We start from the raw sequence: 25,327 nt of genomic DNA, 5'->3' as shown, positions 1-25,327 counted from the left end.
CTGTCATTTGCACTGGTGCAGCTGGCTCACCCTGGGCGGAGGCTGTGGTGAGCTACCCCTGTGCAAGTCAGACCCGTACAAGGGCAGCACTTCTCCGCTAGGCGTTTGGAGCCGGGGCAGGAGCGCTGGGGATGCTACTGGAGACAAGGCCAAGAGCCAGGCAGCAACTGACGAGGTGTCTGAGGACTGTGATAGACACACCCCCTCAGTTCCAGACTCCACAAGCCCTTTAAGGGTTATGTCTACACGACAGGACGATTGAAGCTGCTTCTGTTGCTCTTCCAGGGCTTGAATGAGCAGGTCTAGTGAAGACAGTTTGGAGGTAGAGGGGTGCTCTGGTTGGTGCCGGTAACCCTGCTCTCACGAGGAGTAAGGGAAGGCGAAGAAGCGTGTTCCCCCTTGGACTTCCCGCAGCGTGGACAGCGCCAAAAGTGGACTTAAGCGACTTCGGCTTCAGCTACACCATTAACGAGGCTGAAGTTGCGCAGTTTATTCCTTCTTGTCCCATGGTGTAGACGCACCCTCAGAGGTAGGGCGGCCTAGTGGGTATGGTGCTAGGTTGAGAGGGAGGGGAATCCCCACCTCCAATCCATCCCTTGTCTGGCCAGGAGTCCCACGGGCCCGAATGCCGTTGGGGGTTGGGATGCTCGGTAAAATTCATAAAAGCCAACACACTGGGCCAGCAGTGGCTTAAACGAGACGGGGGAGGGGCTGACCAAAGGGCCGGGTACTAAGCTCCGCCCTGGCTCAGACATCTCTCCTTCAGTCCAGAAGGCAGCTAACTCTGCTGGAGATGCTCAGCTGCAACTTCCCCCCCCACCCGGGCAGGAAGCACCGATACGGTTTTAGGAAGGAGGAGGGGCACAGGTGCTGACTGGATTTTACCCATAGAAAAAAACCCACAGTGGGTACTCAGTGCCCACCAGCCACCTGCTGATTGGTGGCAGGGGCTGGCAGGAGGGGGTGGAGCAGGAAGAAGTAGGGCACGGATAGGGCCTCGGGAAAGGGGGCGGAGCATGGGCGGGGCTTTGGGGGGGAGAGGCAGAACAGGGTCTCAAAGCCGAGTGAGGGGCGGAGCAGCCACCCAGAAAGAAGCACGTTGGCCCTTCCCTCGTGACTTTTAGCCCCCGGGGTGAGGGGATTCACCTGGGATACATGACACCCCCCCTCCAGTTCAAGTCCTCCACCTGCCTGAGGGGGAGAAGGGATGTGAATGGGGCAATGCCTCCTGCCGGGTCTGTGCTCTCAGACTCAGGCACGGGGCTCGCTCAGGCCTGGTCAACACTATGCAAAATGCGTAGCTGGAGTCGACTCACCTTCAGCTGAGCCTTGGTGGCATCCACACTGCAGGAGAGTGACAGGAGCAAACACTCCCCTCAGCTTCCCTTACTCGCAAAAGGAGCGCTGGACCCCGGCGGGGGCTGCCCTCAGCGTTCGATTTAGAGGTCTGCACTAGACCTGCTAAATCAAATGCCAGAAGATTGAGCTCTGGAGCATTGATCCTCCAGATATGCCCTCGGTGTCTTCTGGTGAAGGTGTTGCACCCTGGATAAACAATTACGAGTCACAGAGCAAGGGGAGTGGTCTCCCCATCAGATGCTCGAGCCACTGAGGCCTGGAGTCACTCTCATGCTCTTGCACTCTCAGGTAGTAGGGCCAAAGAGCCAGGCCGACCGCACACGCAAGTGGGGGAGATGCAGGAGTCACTCGCCGCTGCTCCAATGACTCATTTACCCAGAGTGCAACGGCTTCCACAGGAGAGACCGAAGAACCTTCCCTCCCCACCCCTTTTGGAATAAAAACAGACAGAAAATAGCCCATTGCCTCTACATAATACCATGGAACCCCCCACACCTCGAACACTGACGACAGAGGCGGTTACCCCATCTCTGGAAAGATCTATTGGAAATGGGAAACGTTCAGAAAAGGGCAAAAAATATGATTGGGGTATGGGATGGCTTCTGTACAAGGCAAGATGAAAAAGACCGGGACTTTTCAGCTTGGAACAGAGATGACTAAGGAGGGGGAATATGATTGAGGGCTATAAAATCACGAGTGGTGTGGAGAAAGTAAATAAGGAAGTGTTATTTGCTCCTTCTTATAAAACAAGAACTGGGGGGAGGGGTGTCACCAAATTAAATTAATAGGCAGCAGGTTTAAAACAAACACAAGGAAGTACTTCTTCCCACAATGCACAACCTGTGGAACTCCTTGCTGGAGGATATTGTAAAGGCCAAGACTATTACAGGATTCAAAAAAAGAACTAGATAAATTCAGGGAGCTTAGGTCCATCAATGGCAATTAGCAAGGATGGGTAAGGGTGGTGTCCCTAGTCTGTTTGCCAGAAGTTGGAATCACGTGATAATTCCCTGTTCTGTTCCCTCCCTCTGGGGCATCTGGCATTGGCCACTCTCAGAAGACCAGATACAGGGCGTGGTGAACCTTTGGTCTGACCCAAAGGTGAGTGGTCTGTTCCTAGATTCTAAGCACTATACCCAAATGAACACTTTCATAATACCTGAGGATTATTTAATTTTAGTATTCGCTTTAGTGAGAAATTTTAACTGTGTAGCTTCTCCACCTTGATGGGTTTTTTTTTTTTTAAATACACTGGCTGCTAAATAGTAATAGAAATGTAGCCATGTTAGTCTGGTGTAGCTGAAGCAAAATACAGGACTATGTAGCACTTTAAAGACTAACAAGATGGTTTATTAGATGATGAGCTTTTATGGGCCAGACCCACTTCCTCAGATCAAATAGTGGAAGAAAATAGTCACAGCCATATATACCAAAGGATACAATTTAAAAAAAATGAACACATGAAAAGGACAAATCAAATTTCAGAACTGCTAAGGCATCCTTGGAAAATCCCTGAGTGCACGGATCACTCGAATGATGACAAACGTCTCTCTCTAGAACACTGCCACTACCCTCGCTGAATAAGGAAACCAGCTCCTGGCTTATTGCTCGTTCACCGGGTGGCAAAACTGGGATTGCTGAACCTAAAAAGGTGTTGAGCATAAACAAAGCTGCTCAATTGCATGGTGGCAGCTACCCTGCATAACCCAACTTGGGGGAAGGGACATCTACCATGCTCTGGCCCTGCTGGAGTCTAGCTCATGACGTGATCCTGTGCGATTGGGAATGTCCGTGTCCAAATGCACACACAAGGAATTCGCTGGGTTTTAAAGTGACATTCTTTGACTTCCTAGGGTCAAGGGCTGTGAATCTGAGCTGCAGCTCCGATCGACTGTTGTTGAGAGCTCGTTTTTCTGCTTTGGTACTTTAACGGCCACCATCGCCCTGGGATTTGAGAACAGCGTGAGGTTTGATGTAGGACGTGAGCAACACCTGGGAATTCAGGATATTATCTGTGTAGAGAGATGCACCAAATGGTAAGGCTAGAGGGGAGCTCACAAGGTCATTAAGTCCAGCCCTCTGCGCTTAGACAGAACCAAGTAAAACCGGGCCAACCTGGACAGGTGTTTTTCCAACCTGTTTTTAAACAGTGATGTGGATTTCATAACCTATTCCCGAGCTAACCTGCCCTGCTGGACAGAAAGGGTTTCCTAATCATAGAACACTAGAACCAGAAGGGCCCTTGAGAGGTCATCAAATCCAGTCCCCAGCCCTCACGGCAGGACCAATCACCATCTATATCATCCCTGACAGGTGTCTGTCCAACCGGCTCTTAAATATCTCCAGGGATGGAGATTCCACAACCTCCCTAAGCAATTTATTCCAGTGTTTATCCACCCGGACAGGAAACTTTTCCTAATGCCCAACCGAAATCTCCCTTGTGGCAGTTTAAGCCCATTGCTTCTTGTCCTGTCCTCAGAGGCCAGGGAGACCAATTTTTTCCCCTCCTCCTTACGATACCCTTTTAGATACCTGAAAACCGCTCTCATGTCCCCTCGGTCTTCTCCTTTCCAAACTAAACAAGCCCAGTTCTTTCAGTCTTCCTTCATAGCTCATGTTTTCTAGACCTTTAATCATTCTTGTTGCTCTTCTGGGCTGTCTCCAGTTTCTCCACTTTTCTGGAAAGGTGGTGCCCAGAACTGGACACAATGCTCCAACTCAGTGCAGAGGAGAGAGGAAGAATGACTTCTCATGCCTGGCTCACAACACTCCTGCTAATGCAGCCTGTTAATGTCTAACTTAAATCTCCCTTACTGTAGAGTATGGGGAACTGAGGCACAAAGGCGGAGTATGCTGTATTCTGGGACCGATGTGGCTATTGCAATACTGCATGTGCATCACAGGCAGCCCAGATTACCTGTCGGTCAGCTGTGCTTAGGACTAGATAGCTCTGTGCTCTCCCTCCGCTGTTCAGTGGAACTTGAATCCTCTGGTTCATTGATGGATTGTACTCTGCTACCTGCAAGTTCATTGCTCTCACCACCGGACAGTTTCTAGCAAACAGGACAGTGTGGCCAACTGGATGGAGTTGGGAAAGGTGGATCCTGTTCTGAGCTTGCTCATTGGACAAACCATTTCTGCTCCTTGTGACTCTACTTGCCCATCTGTAAAATGGGGTAATGATAGTTACCTCCTTTGGAACATAGGAGATCTCCTGCTGAAAAGTTCTGGGTAACAGCTATTCTAACCCTGCTGGACATGGTGTGGCCTGTCAGCTTTCCAAGGTCCAAACCCCTGAAAGCATTTTGGAGTCAGTCTGTTGTAGGCACCACTTTTGCAGCACTGAGAGAACACTCCTTGTTCCAGGGGTCAGTCTGAAACGAGACAGATGGCTCACTACTTACCAAATCTGCTACTGGAAAATGAGAACATCAGGCTGGACTTGATTTCTCCACCAGCCTTTCTTGTGGACAGGAACTACCCATTGCAATGTGTGTCTCAGCTAAGGCCTCTGGGCACTTGCACAATATAAGAGCTGTAACTGTAATGAACAGTATTCTCCAAAAATGCTCAGCCCCCCTCAGTATCCCTATTTTATCAAACTCTGCAGCCAAACAGAGAACTCACTGCCAAGTATCATTGCATTCTTTGGCAAGGTGGCGTAGGCTATGTCCACACTAGGAAACCATTTCGAAATTACTACATACCACTCAACTCCCGATGTAACAGATCCAAAGTTCCATGTCCTTACTATGGGGAAGCCTTGAAATTAGTCTGAGGCAGGCTCCGTTCATGCGGATGCGCTACCTCAGACTCAAGAGTCCCAGGAAGCACCGGGGACCTGCGGGCAGTTTCCCGGAGGCCAATTAATTCCAATTAGTGGCACTGGGGCATCCACACTAATGTTATTTCGGATGGACACGTTCGGAGTTAGCGTTATCCCTGATGAAAAGCAGGAGCGCAGAGTTCCAATTCCATGGACCATTATTTTGGAATATCAGGCTTGGTAGCGTGCATGCACTGTTTACTAATTCAGATTTAGGGGGCTTAATCTGGACTAAGGGCCTAATGTTTCGGTTTCTCAGAGGCAGCAGTATATGTTTTGACACAGCATCTAGAAGGTGGTTCTAGGGCTGTTCTTTTGGAAAAAAATCAGCCAGGTAGTTTTTTCACCAGTTACAAACCCAAACAGCCTGCTGGCTTAATCCACTCAAATAGAGCAATGGGACTTAGAATCAAAGCAGATGCCCGGAATTAAGTTTGGAAGCTTTCCCCCTCCGTTTAGGCTGCGACTTTTTGCCAGTCCGTAGGTTCCTAAGGAGGTGGGATCACGCCCGTACCAATCCCTCAGCACACTGGCAGTATCCATGACAACTCACGTACTGTGAGCATCTTACATTTGCCATTCTCTCTGTACCAAAGATTCAATGTCTAAAGAGTCCATGGTATTGGACACCCACAGGCACTAAGGGGCCTGGGTGCTAGAGAACCTCTGTGCTAGTGGTGCTGAGGAGATGGAGTGAGATGGAGACTTTATTTGGCTGCCCTAGGGCTTCCTGAGGGAACTTCCCATATTTTTCAACTGGAGACAGGAGTCCCTGGACAATTTTTTCAGCCCACCGTCCTTCAAAGGCGGAGGGGAAGGCTCACGTGGGCCAGAAGGCTTTGCTCAGAAATTTTGGCCTTGGAAAGGGTTCAGAAAAGGGCAACTAAAATGATTAGGGGTTTGGAATGGGTCCCATATGAGGAGAGGTTAAAGAGACTGGGACTTTTCAGTTTAGAAAAGAGGAGACTGAGGGGGGATATGATAGAGGTCTATAAAATCATGAGTGGTGTGGAGAGGGCAGATAAAGAAAAGTTATTTATTAGTTCCCTAAATAGAAGAACTAGAGGACACCAAATGAAAGAGTAGCAGATTTAAAACTAATAAAAGAAAGTTCTTCACACAGCATGTAGTCAACCTGTGGAACTCCTTGCCAGAGGAGGCTGTGAAGGCTAGAACTATAAGAGTTTAAAGAGAAGCTAGATAATTTAATGGAGGTTAGGTCCATAAAAGGCTATTAGCCAGGGGATAGAAATGGTGTCCTTGGCCTCTGTTTGTCAGAGGCTGGAGAGGGATGGCAGGAGACAAATCGCTTGATCATTGTCTTCGGTCCACCCTCTCTGGGGCACCTGGTGCTGGCCACTGTCGGCAGACAGGATACCGGGCTAGATGGACCTTTGGTCTGACCCAGTACGGCAGTTATGTATGGTCTTATGTTCTGTTCTTTGTAAAGATGGTTTTCTGCAGGAGCTGCGTGTCCTTGTGGGATCTCAGCTGGAGCTGCTGACGGAGAAACACTGGGTTGGATGGGGCCCGTGCTGAGCAAACAAATGCAGTGGGGGTGCTTGACAATGCCTGGGCGTGCGGCGTGTGTGTTCGTTCCTGTCCCATCCACACAAGAACTAAGCCTTGTCTTTCTTTTTTGTTTCTATGTTGCTGTTTTCTTTTTAAATGGCCAAAAATGTTTAAAGGCGGCTAAAAGGTTTCCCACAGCTAAACTCAACAATTAATAGGCAAACATGGGATGGTTTTGTCTCTAGCCGGGGGCGGTTGAGACAGGACTGCGGCCACGGAGCACACTGGCTAACAAGGAGCGACAGCGCACGTGTGGGCCCAACAGAGATGGGTACCAAAGCCCCTCGCTCAGCAGCACAGGGAGGCAGACGCACCAGCGGTGGGGGACCTGCAGGGCGACTTCGGAGAAGGAGAGGATCTTTGCCACCGCGGAGAGAAGGGAATAACTCCATTATTCACCAACGGCAGTAGGTTGGGAGGGATTTGGGCCTCTAGCTGCCTTGTGCCCTTCCAACATCATCCCCTGGCATTCGGAACTCAGTGCTGCCTGTGAAGTTTCCCTTTGGCATCATGCAAAGATCAAGCCCGACAGGCCAATGTTCACAGAAGAGGTAGGTGATCGTTACAGGTGCTAGTTGCTGCCATCTGGCAGGCCAGCTCAGGAGACAAGAGAACAAAGAACCAGGGAACTGGGCACGTGCCCCAGCCACCAGAAACTCCTCCAGCTAGCTTCACGGTTTACTCCTCCTCTGGAAGCTAGTACCTCTTCTCTCCTTGCCTGCCCTGAGTACAAGGGATGGGGCAGGTTTGAGGGCTACAGCCTTCCTGGTGTAAAAGGGCAACAAGCCAGGAGTAAGGGGAGCTGTGCAGTTACACTATTAGAGCAGCAGGCCTTTCAGCCCTTATGGACACCTATTCCTTAGCATGGATTTTTGGTCCTAGCCGCAAGGTTGCTATAGCAACGCCGTAACCCAGAGCGTGTGTGTTCTTGGAGTTTAGGAAGGCCTGGATGTAAGTTGTTTGTACCGGTCTATAAAAGGACACTGCAAGGGTGCTCTCCGCCCGACCATGGGGTGGAGGTGAAGGGGGCGCACTAGGTGCCTGAACGGCAGTGTCATTGGCTAAACTTACAGAATGCACAGTAGCTTAACTCTGACTGACTGACTGCTGTTATATGGCAATAGGCCTGCCCGCTGTTGGTACCTTGTCAACGCGAGCCATAATGCACAGTGGTGGAACATTGTAGGATCTCGGTTACCAAGTGTTAGAGCTTCTCTCGATTGATTTCAAACCTTGCCCACATCTGTCGTTTCTGGGGGCTTTCAGCGATCTGTATTGACCAGAGTGCACGGGCTCTAACGCTTCAGGTAAAGAGAGCACCGATTGAAGACACATACAGCCGAAAGTTTATCAATGAGGGAGTAGAGTTCCTGAGTGGAGCCCGCCAGGACGACCTGGGCCAGACAACGCTGACACTGACAGTATGAAGGTACTGAAGTACAATACCGAAATACAACATCCTCTTGTCTATTTAGACCGTAGGCTCTTTTGGGTAGGGCTCGTTCTTTAGGATAGGTGGTGCCTTTCACTGTGTATGTACAGCACCTAGCATAAAGGGGTTTTGAGCTCCAGCTGTGCCTCTGGCCTACTATGACTAACACAAACAGCATACAAAGAAGTGCATCTTTGACCACACTCAACTCCTTGCTGGTCAGCCCTGATGGAACCAAATCTACACCGCAGGCGACCAGTTTCCAGGCCCAATGACACTTAAAATAGCGAGGGTGATTAGCCGTGGGAAAAGCTACCCAGGGAGCAGCTCGAGCTCTTGACATCTTCAGTCATGTCTGGCCGCCATTGAGGGACATCGGCTTTCACCAAACACTAATTATTCGTAGCCCAACAAGTTCCTGGGCTCAACACGGGTGAAATTCCCCCATCTGTGTTGTACAGGAGGTCAGACGAGATGGTTGTCAACAATAGGAATTTCCACAGACAAAGATGGGTTCATCCTTCCCCCTCAGGATTTCAGTGAAAGGCTGCGTGACAGGACCTGAGACTAGAAGAAGGTGAAATAAAACCACAGGGAAGCTGTGAATTCTGCTAGGCAGCTGCTCACGCCGACTAGCAGAACCATCCATGAGCTGGAGCGTCACAGCTACAAAGTCCGCCTGGGGAAGAGAGGCCCATCTGCCCATGATGTCCCCCGTCTGTGGACAGATCTCACACACTCAGGGAGGGAAGGCAAGTGGAGACACATGGAGTACTCTCTCTCTCTGCAGGGCAGGGCAGACAAGGAGGGAGCTCACGAGGAGTGTGTGTGTGGGGGGGGGAGGGGGGGAAGACAGTTTCCCATGCAAATACAAAGCAGAAGACACGGCCCAGGTATTTCACTGAGGAGAGGCCGTATCCCCAGCCATCTCACTCCCGCTCAGCTATCAAACCTTCCATGGTGCTAATCAAGCCCCTTCCTGAAGCTGCAAGCCGGATTTACGTTCTGTAGCAAGTCCGGCCACTGTCCACAAGCAGCCTCCTCTGCAGCCCCAGAAGAGCAAAGAGTTTTTCTAAAAGGGAAAGAAGCCAACCTCCTCCTCCAACACCTCAAAGCTTGCTGCTGCTTCCTCGGACTCGTCCACAGTGACTCATGCTGGGTCCCCCCCACCCCCACACTTCTACTTTTTAAATGTATTAAGAGCTGGCAAGCACTTAATACATTTAAAAGCAGAGGCACGGCATCTGGGACTGGGCATGAGCTGGGAATCAGCTGATTCCCACCTTGTGCCTGGCTCCCGCTACCCCTCTGCCTCCCCACACAGAGCCAACTTTTAAGCCCCCCTCATGGGGGCAGCAAGTAGGGAAGAGCAACTAGTCAAGGGACTAGTTGACTATCCAATAAGCTTCTGCTTATCAGACAGTCGAATAGACGCTTACATCCCTCACCAGTTTAGCCCCTCAGTTGCTTCCCTCGAGCTGGGCCCTTTTTACTCACGCCTGTCAGCCTGGAGAGACCGATTCGTCATCCTGCCACTGGAACTCCTCAGAGCACATCCCTCCAACCGAGCTCTGGCAGGTTTCCTCCGGCCCTGGGGTTTGCTGGTCAATGAACTTCCCAGGTGGCTGGCTGACCCATAGCTGCTTGTAGGTGGGCTAAGACGGGCTTGTTCCCCCTCAAGGAGCCCAGCTCAAGGAAATCGGGTCCTGATTCTACGTTCCTAGATTCTTAAGGCCGGAGGAAAACACTGGGATTCAAGGGGCCATCCTCAGACGCCTGAAGCTGTGCTTGTCCCACACGTGTCTGCTGCAATCTAGAATTCTCATTCATCTTTTTTGCTCCCCCTCCGGGGTATCCACTCACGAGGGGCAACAGTTACAATCGCTTCATGGGAAGGAGCTTCAAAAATGAACACGGCTCTCAGAAGAGGCTGGGAACGACTCGATTTTTATCGACAAATGTCCATAAACATTGATTTCACCATAGAAACGCAAGCCAGGGAAAACAAATTTCCATTGAGAATGTTAAAAATATACAAAGAAAAATGCTGCCTGAAAACATTTAGAGTTTGATTTAAGGGTATTTACTTTGTCAATGTTGTGTGTCAAAATACACAATTTTTTATATCAAGCTTAACTTTGAGTCTGAACGTCTGACATCCTCATCATCTGCCACCATCCTCAGCTTCCTGCCCCTATGAATATATAAACGCTACAACTACAACTCATAATTTTGCATAACTGAAATACATAAAAATTGAAAGCAATCAATATTATCCACCCCAATGATAAAACACTGAAATTAAATTCTGCCAAGCCTTTTAATAAAGAAAGGAAAGTTTGCTACATAGGAAGGAAAAAAATGACAAGCATAATTTGGTACCTCAGATTAATCTGGTTTGAGAGCGTGGATAATTACAGCCAAAAGGAATGAAGACAACATACAAATGTAGGTTAACACATAAAGGGATTCAGTCTGTAAGGTTTTACACATCAGCATCTCAAAAGCATATTTGTAAATGTAATTATGGAAAGATTATAATGCATGTAATACCCCACGGGTCAAAATATAACTATTTAAAATAGGACAAGTGTAAAAAATAACCCAAACATTTAAAATAAACTGAGACCATGTATCTGAATTTGTTTTAAAAATATCTACAGTTAGATTGATTATTTACTAGGTATACATACACCGTGTCCTGCTATGCAGCATCTACCATGCTATTCCAAGAGACCATTTCCAAAGGGGATGAGATAAGCCAGTCAGCCAGCCCTGCAATCTTCACCGAAGTGGAATTCACTTCAAATGCCTGGGTTCTTTAAAGAGGATGCTCCTAGATGAGCAAAACGAAACAGGAAGGCCTGGCCAATCACATGCTAAGATGGAGAAGAATGTTCCCTGAAGTGCCTCTCCTTCATGGGAGAGGACAACATGGGTGGCGTTGCCATGAGCAGCCAATTTTCTGATTACACTGATTCCCTTTGATCCAGTGCAGGACCATTTGTATTTAAGGAACACAGCTCTGAAAAGGAAGATAATATATTAGGATGTCTTCTACTTCTCAAAAAATGCCAGAAATTCGTCAGCCCTTTCTAATAGAATGGGTAATAACATGGCGATTTACTGTACTACAGTAAACGCTCCTGGGAAGAACTGCATCGAGTCTTTGTTTCCTGTAGGAAAAGAGGATTGCCTTGTGGTTAAGGCACTGACCGGGGATTTAGGAGACCTGGATTGGAGTCTTGGCTCTGTCACAGACTTCCTGTGTGCTCTTGGACAAGTCACTTAGTCTCTCTGTGCCTCGAGTCTCCATCTGTAAAATGGGGATAATAGTACTTCTCTACCATCCAGGGCTACGCAAGGATAAGTTCATTAATAGTTGTGGTGTCCTCGGCTATTACAGTGATTGGGGTCATAAGAATCCCTCGCAGCGATGGCCCGTCCATATAGGCGAACTAGGCAGTCGCTTAGGACGCCAAATGGTGGCACAATATCATTGAGGGGTTTGGAGGTGGGGGCACAGATTGCATGGTTCGCCTAGGGCACCAGTTGCTGGCAGCTAGTCTAGGGCCGCCCGATTCCCTCGACAGACCAGGGTTCTACAGGGTACTATGCACAGTGGCTGCCAACCAAGCTAGCCACCTGCTTAATTTCCACTCAGGAGCAGAACTCAGATGCTTACAACACTGTGCATATAGAATCATAGAATAATAGGACTGGAAGGGACCTCGAGAGGTCATCGAGTCCAGCCCCCCGCCCTCAAGGCAGGACCAAGCTCCGTCTACACCATCCCTGACAGATGTCTATCTAACCTGTTCTTAAATATCTCCAGAGAGGGAGATTCCACCACCTCCCTTGGCAATTTATTCCAATATTTGACCACCCTGACAGTTAGGAATTTTTTCCTAATGTCCAATCTAAACCTCCCCTGCTGCACTTTAAGCCCATTACTCCTTGTCCTGTCCTCAGTAACCAAGAGGAACAAATTTTCTCCTTCCTCCTTGTGACACCCTTTTAGATATTTGAAAACCGCTATCATGTCCCCCCTTAATATGCTTAAGGGCTGTGCCGAATTGTGGTCCTTATCAGACTGAGCCCTTAGCACATACAGCTCTGAGCTCGTTAGCACTTAACTCCCATCAAAACCACGTCAGGGGATCACAGACAAGTACTTTAAGCCCTCAAATGTAGGTTTAGTAACAAAAGATGGCTTTGCCAACTCCGCTGGAGTAGAAAAACAATTGTGTTTGAAAAGGCTGAAGGCTGACAATTCAAACATTCCGGTGTTGCGCTGGAAACTCAAACGTCACTTTCCTTTTCCCTTGATCCTGGCTCTGTCTGGACTCACTAGCTGACAGTCACTCACGTGCATAAGTGTGCGAGGTAAGTGCACAGTTAGGCCCTTTCAACGGCTCAGTGGGGCAACACATGCGTAGAAAATAACACCCAAACATATCTGCAAGACAGCTGCTTAATGACATAAGCTTGGCTGAAGGGCGTGAGTAGCCCTCACATCTTCGAAAGCCATAAACACTAAGACACACTTTATATTGATACCAGAAGGGTGGCTCAGAGCTGAAAGCAGAGTCTGAACATGGCATACAATTCCCATCTGGGAGCTAGATGACAGACTCGTCTCCTCAGGGAAGCTGCAGAAGCCCAGTGAAGCAGGGGTGGGGGAAACTTACTTTCAACCAGGGACCAATGACCCACAGGAAAATTAGTTGAGGCTGCACACAAGCAAAATCGGCTCCCAAGATGGGAAGCAATACAAAACAGACACCTCTGTCACTCACAGCGACCTGGGCGTGCTCTACACTCCAGCCATGTGGCGGGATGGGGGGGAGTATCCAGGCTTGCAGTCTCCCGGCCCATTGCCATGAGCTGGATCACATTAAGCTGGGGGCTAGATCCAGCCCGTGCGCTGAAGATTTCCCAGACAAGCCAACATTTTCTCCTTCAGTCTGATGAAGCTTCTGGTGAGATTTCTGATTTTAGAAACCCACCACAAATCTGCCTTCTGCTTTTAATTGAGCAGTGGTCTCTTTTCTAAGGCTCAGCAGTGACAGCCTGTCCCTTTGGGAATCTCACAGCAGTTTCTAGCCGGCTGAGCTATGTGGCAGGAGACCATAAGCATTCCTTCAAGACAGCTGCACAAAACTCCCAAATATTAAAGCAGGCTTTACAGGCTCTTTAAAAAGAAAGCTGCTTTAAAAAAATAGTTCTATGGAGAGGGAGAGGTTACCAAGGCTGAGAGGATCACACCACTACAAATAAACGCACACTGGGCTTATCTGTTTTTCCCCTAATTTTTACCACCCAGGCCTCTCTCTCTTGTGCACAGTGCACAGGCAGGAGCCCTAAAATAAACCTTCCTGAAGTTCGTTTTCTCACCTAGTTCGCATAACTTCCACTTGCAACTACGTTCGTATTCAGCGTTACACCAGGAATACTCTGTACGTGGCAGTCACCCTGCGGCTGCGGCTATGGGTTTGTCTGCACTACCGTTACCAGTGTCGCAGGGCGTGCGGAGTGGGCTAGGAGAATTAAAGCATGGTGTGGGCTGCTGCTAGTGGCCAGAGTAGATAGCCAGAGGTCCAGGCAGGTTTTTGCTAATGTGGGTTCACCAATCGGGTACCGAAATTAGAGCTAGCCTGGGGAAGTCTACACAAACGGCCATCGTGACCCATGAGCGCAGTGCAGAGATACCCTCCTGCCCCACAAAGTCAGCAGCAAAAGTCCCACAGGTCTGCCATCCGAAGTGTTTAATGACTCACTTTGCTATGGTGAGTGATTATGAAGCCCCCACACCCCTAACCTGGTCTGGGCTTGGACCCATAAGGACGGGAGCACGAGCTTCTTTTGTGTTTCATCCACGCGCCTCATACTGGAGCTCTCGCTGAACCCGGAGTTCACACTAAACCGGAGCAGGCCAGAGCGGACGCAACTTTCGGTTTCTGAGATGGGTAAGCCATGATCTGAGCCATTTAGGCATCTCTGGTTGGGGGTGGAACGTTAGCTGGAGGGGGCGGGAAGGAGGTTCCGTCTGGTCTGTATGGTGGTTGCACATCTCCTGGCAAACCTGATAGGACTCAAGTTTGCTCCTGGGTCCCTGACCATAAGAGTCCCCCTCTCCGTTATAAGTCAACATGGAAGCTCCCAGGTTCCCTCCCACCCCAGAGGTGGCTGCATTTGCGGTGCCTCTATATACACACTTCGAACACACATTGGGATCCTTGACATTGAAAGTCACTTTTATAAATATGAAAAAAAACTGAACATTTTCTGTCGCCTAACATTCAATACAATGTATTGATCCAAGTCCTTGACCATGCCATCACCAAATAAAAACCTTTCAGACCTAAAAAAAAGAAAAGAAAAGGATTAAATAAATAATGATACTTGACAAGCATTAACGAATGAATTCACCATCAATAAGTAAAAAATTAAATGTGTAAAATGATCAACATAAAGTGTCAAACCTACAGAAAAACAAAACCCTTCTCGCGATGAAGTTGGAAACAACCAAAATGCACCCTTTTGTCCCTGCTCCAGGACACACATACATGCCTCTACTGCAGCTGTGTACAATATGTCCTCTCCAAAACAGAACTTGTGAACTCCTGGCTTTCAAGAGATGCACTTGGGTTTTGGCATTACAGGTTGCACCTTTCTTATCTGAGACACTGTCGTCTGGCAACCGCTGTGGCCTGGCAGGATGCTGCTAGACCAGAGAACCCCAGCCGCAGAGGTTGAGAGCAGAGCCGGTCTGGTCAGCAGCAGCCTGCAGGGCCAGTGACCAGGGGACGGGGAACTCCGGGCGAAGCTGCTGCCCCACAAGTGGGCTGTGGGCAGCAAAGGCCTGCAGGTGGGTCAGAGGAGGTCAGGCCTCTGGATTCTCCAGGAGCTGCAGCCAGGAGGGAGCTCCAGGAGAGCCCGGATGCCTGAACTCCCTTGCTCCGGCAAATTCCCTTGTTCGGCACCACTCTGGTCCCAGGGGTGCCAGACCAGCGAAGTTCAACCTGTACATTTAGATTCATTTTTAAATGATTTTCTATAGAAAGTAAAAAAAAAAGACCATTATATGTATGTGTATGCTGCTGCAGACATGACATTTAGATATTTCAGCTGAGAGCTCAAGTTGTCAGCGCCACTAATAGCCAGATCCTCAGTTGGTGCAAATCAGCAGAGACTTTTCTTTGCTATTTGACTAGACCAACTCCAGTAGTAGAGGCCTGGTCCTGCTGGGATCCACTAAAATGAGGATCCTGGTGCCCACAGGACTCTGCACAGGTGCAAGGGCACAGACTAGCGATTCCCACAGCAGGATCAAGTGCCAAAGTCAAGTCACTTTTACTGCAGTTTTTCCACTGACTTCAGTGGGGGCCAGGACTTTGTTCCACCTGAAAGAGGAGGTAAGGAGTTATTTTGTAATGCTGCTGGACTTTACTGCTAAAGAAAAACCTCACTACCACAAAGGAAGTTCCTTGGCAGTATTTCCTTCAATTTTTCCCCACCTGCATGTGGAATAAATTTTATTGTATGCACCAACACACATGGGTGCAATGCTAATCAGCTGGGTGGCATTTGAATCTCTCCTGGGAGGCCACCAAAACATAAGCTTGCAGGGAACACTTTTCCTGGGGGGTTGGGATTATTGAAAACAGCAATTTGAAAGCAGTTGCTGGTTACAACTATGTATAACTTATGGTTGCTTCACTAGCCAGCAATAAAATCATATGGTCAGCAGTGTCCCTGAGCTCTTGTTACATTCATGATGACTTTGTAGTCAGGATGTAGTCCTTTCCATATGGAACCCAGGCCCCCAAAGATCCAACCTGTTGAGGGGTGTCTTTTCATTAAGGCTTTTAGGAAGAATAGCTTTGTTAAAATCCACCATGATAGCCATAGTGCTTTGTCAGCGATTCCGCGATGCTGGTAGATGGTTTTGATTAAAATAAATATTGATACATTTCTAACTGCTAAGCTTTTACAACGTAAGTGCAGGTATACAAGCTGCACTGATATTGGTAGATGAAGTTACAGGTGGCTTTACTAAGGATGCGTCGGACAGGGTTACAACCATTGGCTTGGCTATACATTTTGAAGCAGGAGGTTATACAGGGTTCTGAGACTTGTAGCCATCAGTGAATTGTACTTTTCCTGTATGGCCTGTGGGGGAGATCTTCACAGGTACAAAGGAGAGTCGGGCGCCCAGCTCTCAAGGGCTGGGCATATGAACAGAGTGGCTAATTGCCCTATGTACATTTGAAAATCCACTCTCACGCAAGGCCTTGTCAACACTAGCTAGTTGTATCACTAACTACACCTGCATAGTAAAAGCAGTACAACTCCTAGTGTGGCGTTATACAGGAGGGAAAACGTTTTAAACCAGGCCAGGTTTACACTCAAGTTAGGTTGACCGCGCTACGTTACGTGAGTGTGAAAAATTCACCCTCTTGAATGTAGCAGTAGAAGAATTTTTCCATCAACCTAGCTACCAACACTTGGAGAGCTAGATTACCTATGGCAACTGGAGAACTCACTGCTGGTACTGAGTGCATAGAGTACTGCTGTGGTACTACTATGGTGTGTTAAGCACACCCCCCCAGTGGAGCTATTTCTGTATGAGCCTGAGAATAGCTACACTTGGGAAAGGCACCTTTATATCATGTAACCTTGTCCATGTTAGGTGTGGTACCAAACAGCTCTATTGGTACGAGATTTCTCCCGTCCCCAACCCAAACCGACAGTTGCGCTCATACTACTTTTGAATGCAGATGCCTTATTCCAAAAACATGGTTAGCCGTAGCAAAGTCACAAAACATTTTAGAACATAAATTCCTTGTAAAATAGTCAGATAAAAGCTTAGCATGTCATCATGCATGAATTCTTATTTTTACAGGAATTTTTATCAACTCTGAATTATAATCATTCACTACTATATATTGCGGTCTTCTAGACTTGTAAAACCATTTGACTTCGGAGGATAGCATATCAAATGCTATGAAATAATGCAGGATGTACGCTCACTGATCTGTTTAAAAGAATGTTTCGTTTAATTATTAAGCTTGTCCTAACTTTGTACCTAGGTATATTTGTGTTTAAGTGTTTCCCTAAATATAGGTTTAAATCTGCTAGTATTTACAAGCCAAACTGAGTCTACTGGATGAAATGTGTGTCTAAAACAGAGTAATCTTAAGTGAGTTGTTCTGTCTGGTAAAATGCTGCATTACCTTCCCACCTGTTCCAACAACAATTGCTACTGGGGAAAATACAGAATGAAGAATTATGGGAATGTAAAATGCTGTATTCACAAAACTACAAACTATATGGTAATAAGGAACAGTCCTCTAATGAAGAAGGAATTGGGGTGTGAAGATATAGCAATGAAAAAAAAAAAAGAAAAAGCCCTATTTATTTTTTCCATTACCATTTTGTTTGAAGTTGTTCAGGGCGATGATCTCAGAAACTTCTAGCAGGAAATCAGATGATCTCAAAATAACCTCAATTCAGTCTTAATGCTTCGTGTCTTTCACTTAAGCTAAAATAAAAGGTACACATGAATGATTATGAAATGATAAAACAAACATGAAATTGAAAATAATGGGTTACTGTACCTCGCAGCTGTACTAATGCACTTTGTACATGAAGCGTTGAAACCATTTCTACCCAGGAGGAGGGACAAAAATGTATATACATTTACAGTACATACATTTGAACAATCTGTGCAAGTTTATCAAAAAATACTATTACAAAATGGAAATAATGTAGGTTTTGGCCCAATATTTCCATTACATGTACTAACGTCTGAGGACAACAATGAAATTTGGCATAAAGGGAAAAATGTTTGACATGGATATATGAACGTTTTAGGTTATGAGGCATTTTACCGGTTATGTTGTACCACACTGACTGCAAACAACATCTGATGGGAAACAATGAGCTATTTAACAGACTTAATTCATCATGTGTGTGCATGCGCACACGCCCTTATGCCACCTTAAAATATTCAAACAGACGGTCTCAAAGCAGAGTCATCTTTACGGTCATTCTCCTTGATTTCATACAAAGACCCAGCTAATAATATATGTTTTCCTATCAGCATGAAGTCTGCATTTCAAATTTTCTGCATTGACACTACAAGAACTAATCCTATTATTTTCTTAACAGAGTTTGAATAGACATCTCCCACATACTCCTTCCTATTGTAAATTTAACCTACATGTTAATTCACTTATCCAGCTCTCAAAGCTGCTTTTCCTTCCAACTGGGATTTAATGGAACAAAATCCTCTCTTTTCTAGTTTGATATCAGAGAGAAACAAGTCTTTCAAAATTAATGGAAGTTTGTAGACCTTTCAGTTCGTGAACAATCATCATTCCAACATGTTACGCAAAAATTCCAGCACCAACTTCAGGGCAGGGAATACAAACACATTATCTCCCCAGTTTATAACTGTCAGAAATTGAAGAGATTTACAGGACAATGATGAGGATGATATTTTGACCAAGCGAGTCATGTTTGACCAAAAGAAATAGCAATCACTTCTTGAGACCTTGGCTTCCTCTTCGATGAGCTATACAATTCAGAGGTTACTACCAGAAAAATGAAGTAGGCAAAAAACCAAAAAACAAAACAGAATTCTGTTAATTGTGACGGACTTTGAAACAATTTTTGGCCACGAAGTGTTCAGCAATGCTCTCATTTCTATAGGCTTAAAAAAAAACTCGAGAATATTAAAATGTGCAATTCATTTTCTCCCTCTCTCTCTCAGCCTCTCAAAGGTGCAATAGCTGAGTGGACGGTCATCTGAAGAAGTAGGTTGTGCCCATGAAAACTCATGATACCAACTACATGTTTTGTTAGTCTTTAAGGTGTTACTAGACTATTTGTTGCTTTTTAAGTTTTTTCTGATAGTACTGTTACACGATCTACTACATATTGGATATTTACTAGCAAACAAAAGAATAGTAGGATTAAATTACAATTATGAAAATAAATCAACATTTCTTTTTGTGATACCTCACGCATAAGGTTGGGAGGGGGATTGTGGTTGTGGGTTTTTTTGGGGGGGCTGCAGGGATTGTGATTATTTAACTACTTACTAATTCACAACATTCAGAGACATTCAGCAGGTCTGCCAGTCACTTGTGTGAAGTACACTTCTATTTGAAAATACAGATCAACCCTGCTGTAGGCACACAGCAGACGTTGAGAGTGATAAGAGGTAGATATCTGAAAAAAGGCCAGAAGTGGGCTTGCTCACACACTACACTGTACATTGATGTGCAATAATGAATACCTCCCACGAATGGCACACTCAAAGCATTAAGTGTGTGCTCAAAGCTCTCCGTGCAGAAGGAAAAGGAAAACAGTGTCAACAACTTATACTAACGGAGGATATAGTCTATCAAAACCTCATTGACTTCTAGAGCTATGACAATGTATAGCAGCTGAGGATCTAATCCATTATATCTGCGAGACATGCTACAGACACATGCCAAATCATCGTTTACTCATTTTTCCAGCTTTTTTATGAATGCTGAGCAGCAACAGTCCCAGAGTAGGTCCTTAGAAGACACTACTATTTACTTCTCTCCATAGTGAAATCTATGAACAGGAAACAATAGACAGGAAGACCCAGCCAGATTTCACTGTGGGGTATGTTAAATAGGAGGCTCCCCCAAGGATCTGTACTGGGGTCATTGCTGTTCAACATTTATAAAATCTCTGGAAAAAAAATGGGTAAGAGGTGAGTTGGCAAAGTCTGCAGATGACAAAATTACTCAAGGTTTGACTTAACTAGGAAAAGTTGCAAAGGAATTTCATAAAAGTGGATAAGTGTGCAACAAAACGGCAGAAGACATTCGATGTTGGTAAATGCAAAATCACGCCCATTGGAAAAAACCCACAGTGCAACTATGTCTATAAAATGTTAAGTGGTAACAGCAAAGTTAGAAACAAAGAAAGAGCCTTTAGGCAGAATCATTGTGGATAGTGCTCTGAAATCATCGGCTCCACCTCCAGCGGCAGGCCAAAAAGCTAGCAATTTTAATAACCACTAGGAAAACGATAGGTAAGACGACACAGTGTCCTAATGCCAACAGGGAAATCCATGGTATGCCCACACCTTGAATACTAAATGCTGCTCTAGGCTTCCACATCTCAAATATGATCCACTGGAATTAGAAAAAGTACAGAAAAGGGCACAAAAGTGATTAGGGGCATGGAACAGCTTCCACAAGAAAAAAAAGGATTGGGCTTATTTGGATTAGAAGAAAAGATGATTAACGGGGGAAATATAGAATCACAGAACACTAGAACTGGAAGGGACCTCGAGAGGTCATCGAGTCCAGTCCCCTGCCCTCATGGCAGGACCAAGCACCATCTGACCCTCCCTGACAGGTGTCTGTCTAACCTGCTCTTAAATATCTCCAGTGATGGAGATTCCACAACCTCCGCAGGCAACTTATTCCAGTGTTTCACCACCCTGACAGGTAGGAAGTTTTTCCTAATGTCCAACGTAAACCTCCCTTGCTGCAGTTTAAGCCCATTGCTATGAGACGAATGTCTATAAAATCATGAACAATAAGTTCTATTTATCCCTTCACATAACACCAGAATAAGACCCAATACAACTTACAGGCAACAAGTTTAAAATAAACACAAGGAAGTGCAATGCACAAATAACCTATGGAACTCATTGCCAAGGGATGCTGTGAAGTATAAATGGATTCAGACAGGAACTCAATACATTCATGTAGGATAGGCTATCAATGGCTATTGGCCAAGATTGTCAGGGATGCAACCACACTCAGAGAAGCTGAGACTAGATGACAGGATGGGGCACCCAATAAATTGCCCTGTTCACAGATCCTCTCTGAAATATTTGGCACCAGTCACTGTTGGAAGACAGGATACTGGGCTAGATGGACCATTAGTCTGACCCTGTATGGCCATTCTTGCATTGTGACTTTCAGTGGGACTTTCCCTTTGATGTCTTTGAAAATCCCCCTATCTAAGCAAATATTTTCTCCACTGACTGAGTGTGCATTCAGGAGTATATCACGTCCGTTATAACCTCTCCGGGTTGTTCTGACACGTTCTTGCAAGCCTCCGACTCCTTTCCCATTAAATACCTTTGGGAAATTCTACTATTTCAGATTTTTGTACCCATTGCACCTGCTTACAAAAACATTTATCCAGTGATTAGAAATTTTTTTCCAAGCAGTTCATTGACAACTTTTACTTTGCTCCCTCTTGTTCACAGACCTATCATCACACAGCTTCCCCACCCCTTTGCATGTCTCCACCATATTCCTTCCTACACCAATCTCTAGCTGATAAAAATTACAGCACTAGGAGTACTAGACAGTCTGTAGCTATGCAGTGGAGATGCAGCCCTGCTCCACATTTTTAATGTACCATTCCCACCATCTAAACCCCAAACATTCTTTTAACCCCAGATCTTACATGTATCTTAACCTATCATTTAACCCTAACAGCTGATTAATTTCTCACATCTGATGTCATTTTCAGCTAGATGCACAAGACACTTTAGGTCTTCCTTTCGTTGGCTCCAGCTGAGTCGTCTCATGTTTATCTTCAAATCTCAGATCTCTATTCCCTTAAGTCATTTTCATCCTTACATGTTGTACATTTGAGGCTGGCTTTTCTCTTTCCTTACTTTCAATCTTAATAAATGCTAGCGCACACACCTGCTTATTTATTTCTCTTCAGTCCTCAAGCTGAGTACATATATCTGTCTTTATTTCCACTTCATTTCTGAAGCTATCTATAACAAACCATACAACTCTGAATCTGTAGCAATCAGTCCCATCATTCCCTTATCTACACAATTTTCTAGGTCCTGTGCCAATAGAAAAATTAGTGTTTTTCTGTTAAGGTTTTTTCCTGTTTGTTTTCAAAATCTGAGAACTTGGAACTGCCCTCTGGTCAAATACTGGCCTCTTAGGTTGATTTTTTGGCTACTGAGTTAACTCCCATATTGAACAAAGCTTGATGTCTTTAAGAACTATCTTAAAACCCCTCATTTTGTGTTCTATTATTTCAGCATCAACAACTGCAACCATTCAAAAGTCATTATTAATCGGGGGCCCCAACCTTGAAAGAACCCATGATATTAGGGATATTAAATTTAGATTAGTTAATTGAATAGTCGATGTAATTTACATCGACTATTCGATTAGTTGATAAGGGCAGCTCCGCCTTTGAAGTGTAACAGACCTAGGGCTGTTGCTACACTTCAAAAGCAAAAACTCTGTGGGAAGCATGGGGGGGTCTGCTGGGGACTCAGTCCCCAGCAGACCCCGGGTTCCACACGGTGCTGCTGCTTTGAAATGCCACAGGAAGCCCAGTGTCAGGCTCCCTGTGGTGTTCCAAAGCAGCAGTGTCGCATGGAGCCCAGGGTACTCCCCAGTTGACCTCAGGCTCCATGCGGTGCTGCCACTTTGAAATGCCCTGGGCCACACGTGGTGTTTCAAAGCAGCAGCGTCGTGTGGAGCTCAGGGTCTGGTCCCGGGCTCCATGTGGCATTGCCTCTTTGAACCACCTCCTCCCCTCCCACTGCCTCTTTCTGATAGAGGCAGCATGGCGAGGAAGTGATTAGTCGACTACTGCGTCGACTATCCAATAAGCATTTGCTTATCGGCTAGTCAACTAGTCGTGACTGTCTTAAAAACCGAACTATTTTAAAAAATTATACATTTGGGGTTCTTTTAATTCAACTTCTTCCACAGAGGCAGCAGCGCAGGGCAGCATCAGCAGCACGGGGGGCAGGCAGAAGCCGGTTTTTAAACTGGCTCCCCTCGTGGACTGACTCCCACCTGCCACCCTGCAGGTGGGCCCAGTGGCAGGGGGAGGACAGGGGCCCCTGACAGCTCCCCATGGGCCTGGAGGGTGCCAAGGACAAGCTCCACTCATCTCCGGCTGCTGCCTGCCTCGTCCATAGCCGTCCAGCGCTGGGAGTTTCTCCCGCCTCGTCTGCCTGCGGGCTGGGGGCAAGGAAGGGTCCGGGGGGAAGGGGAGAGCGGCAGCGCCAGGTCCACGCATGGCTCCCCAGCAGCCTCTTCCCCATCAGCCCGGCTCCTGGACACAAGAGCGCCCCGGCCCGGATGCCTGGTGAGTCTGGCAGGGCAGGGCAGGGCAGGGGCAGGTCCCCTGGTTTCCTGCTCCCACAGTGGGGCTTCCAGAGAGGGGGCTGGATTCTGCCCTGTCCAGCGGGGATGGCCCCAAGTAATGGCTCCTCCCTTTGCTGTGAGTCCGGGGCTGGGTTCCCCGCTCCTTGTGCGGCTCCCGCCCTGTAGTCCTGCTTCCCCAGAGCAGCTGCTGCCCCCCTTGGCTGGGGCTGGCCTTGCTCTAGTGGGAGGTGCAGGGGGAGGAAGAGAGACTCTCATGCCCATTGCATTACCTGGTGCCCAGGAGGCTGGGCAGAGCCTGAGACCTGCGCCCTTCGGCCTGGGCCAGACGTCAGGGCAACGGCCGGGGCTGTGCTGCTTCGGCCAGCTCTGAAAAGGTTCCCTACCAAGTGGTCTCTGGCTGCCTGGGGCTGGGAACTGGGTTTTGGGCCTGCAGCCTGAGAAACACTGCCGGGGGAAGGAGGAGGGGGGGGAAGGAGCCAGCCTCTCCCCCCAGCCAGGCCAAAAGACTCCCCCAGGTGCCTCTGCTTCCCCAAGACCTAGGAGTTCGCCCCTTGACTCCTGTGAGGCCAGGCGGGCCGCAGTGTGTGTGTGATCTTCTCCATTTGCACCGAACTGTAATGTCACCAATTTCTGTCCTGTGAGCCAGTGACCTCAAATTCTCAAACGGAGAGTATGGCCAGAGAAGGCAGCTCGTCTAACCACCAAAGTGCATGCAAAACAGAACAACCCCCCACCAAAACATTGCAGTCCTTTCCCCACACTTGCTTCCCTCCCAGTATTGCTGCTCCTTACTTTAGCATGCAGATCTCCAATTACTAGAACATCACCTCTGTTTGGAACTTTGTCCTTCCTATTCTGTAGCTAGCGGCTTTTGGACGTTTTTTCTTCTCTACTATGATTTGTTGGCGCGTAACGCTGAGGTAAATCACAGTTACACTCCTTTTTGAAAGCGGTGCCCATTCTGCCAGGCTGCTGGCTGCTCTCCTTAATGGTACCAGGCTAGAAGCCAGGGCTCTTGAATTGCAGTCCAGTTCTTTATCCACCAGGCCACACTGCCCCCCAAAAGGCTGTACAAAATTCCTCTCGTTTCAGAGCCTTCCTTGGTCCCCCAGAAGAGCAACCCTCTTGCAGTCTGATAGCTCCTCACAGTGAGTTCTCGGGGGTGCACATCTCCTACAGCCTTTGGAACTTGGAGTCCAGAGAAATCAAGGCTGCGGCCCCAACCTACAACAGCTCACAGAATGGGGGGCAGCGTATGTTACACACAAAGCAACTCTCCGTGGCTGAACACTCCTAAGGCAGGTCAGTGCCTAATGAACACAACTCCATGCCCACTGAAGACAAGTGCCTTCTACTCCTACTCTGAGTTTAACAGTGAGGCACACCTACAGGCCACAACTTCAGCCTCCGGACAAAGCAGAGAGGAGGGCTCTCCTTAAGAGGAGACTTGCCTCCCTTAAGCTGCTGTTGCCGTTTAAACAGATGAGGTAAGATCACAGGAGAAAATAAGCACCTAGAAGATTCTGTGCCAGACACATTAGGAATTCCTAGACAGACTGGAAGTGGTGCCCTGTTGGGATACCACACTTACCCAATCTTAGCACCATTTGTGAGAGCTATGCAAGAACATCTATTTCAATCCAAGACCTCCAACTCTTCCATGTTACATTTTATATCGACTTCTTATGCTCCCTTAGAAAAAAAACACTGTCCATCCACCACAGACATTCCCTGCCCATCCCGGATATTCACTAGTCACCCCAAATTTCCTCCTTAAGAGGACCTTGTCTTAACAGAACAAAACTCTATATTCCTCCAAAGAGCAATGGCTTACGTTACAATGTTGGGTCCTATTTCTGCAGAATATTGACAACTCCAGCAAAGCAGATAGACTGTGTATGTAGGCCTAGGTGGCTTGCATTCTTAAAGGTAAGCATGGGCTTAAGTGGTTTTTTTGAGCAGGATCGGAAT

At 47.1% G+C, this 25,327-nt stretch overlaps 1 protein-coding gene and 1 long non-coding RNA gene across 3 annotated transcripts in view; both read right to left on the bottom strand.

Moving 5' to 3' along the window:
- XKR6 (XK related 6) overlaps positions 1-25,327 on the bottom strand; it is a 271,546-nt gene that overhangs the window by 199,994 nt on the left and 46,225 nt on the right. The gene's annotated exons all lie outside the window — the stretch shown is intronic.
- Positions 647-25,327, bottom strand: part of LOC102455392 (uncharacterized) — a 66,465-nt gene continuing 41,784 nt past the window's right edge. For both annotated transcript variants that reach the window (XR_003089657.3, XR_003089651.3), the window contains exons 2-3: positions 17,626-17,736; positions 647-14,553 (exon numbers count right to left, since the gene is read on the bottom strand). This is a non-coding gene — a long non-coding RNA (uncharacterized LOC102455392). The remainder of the gene's footprint in view (positions 14,554-17,625; positions 17,737-25,327) is intronic.

Source organism: Pelodiscus sinensis, chromosome 3 (genome assembly GCF_052426305.1).
Source record: "Pelodiscus sinensis isolate ZL-2025 chromosome 3, ASM5242630v1, whole genome shotgun sequence".
In the NCBI taxonomy this organism is placed as follows: Eukaryota; Metazoa; Chordata; order Testudines; family Trionychidae; genus Pelodiscus; species Pelodiscus sinensis.
The sequence above is the reverse complement of the archived record's forward strand: the minus strand, read 5'-3'. Positions and strand labels throughout refer to the sequence as shown.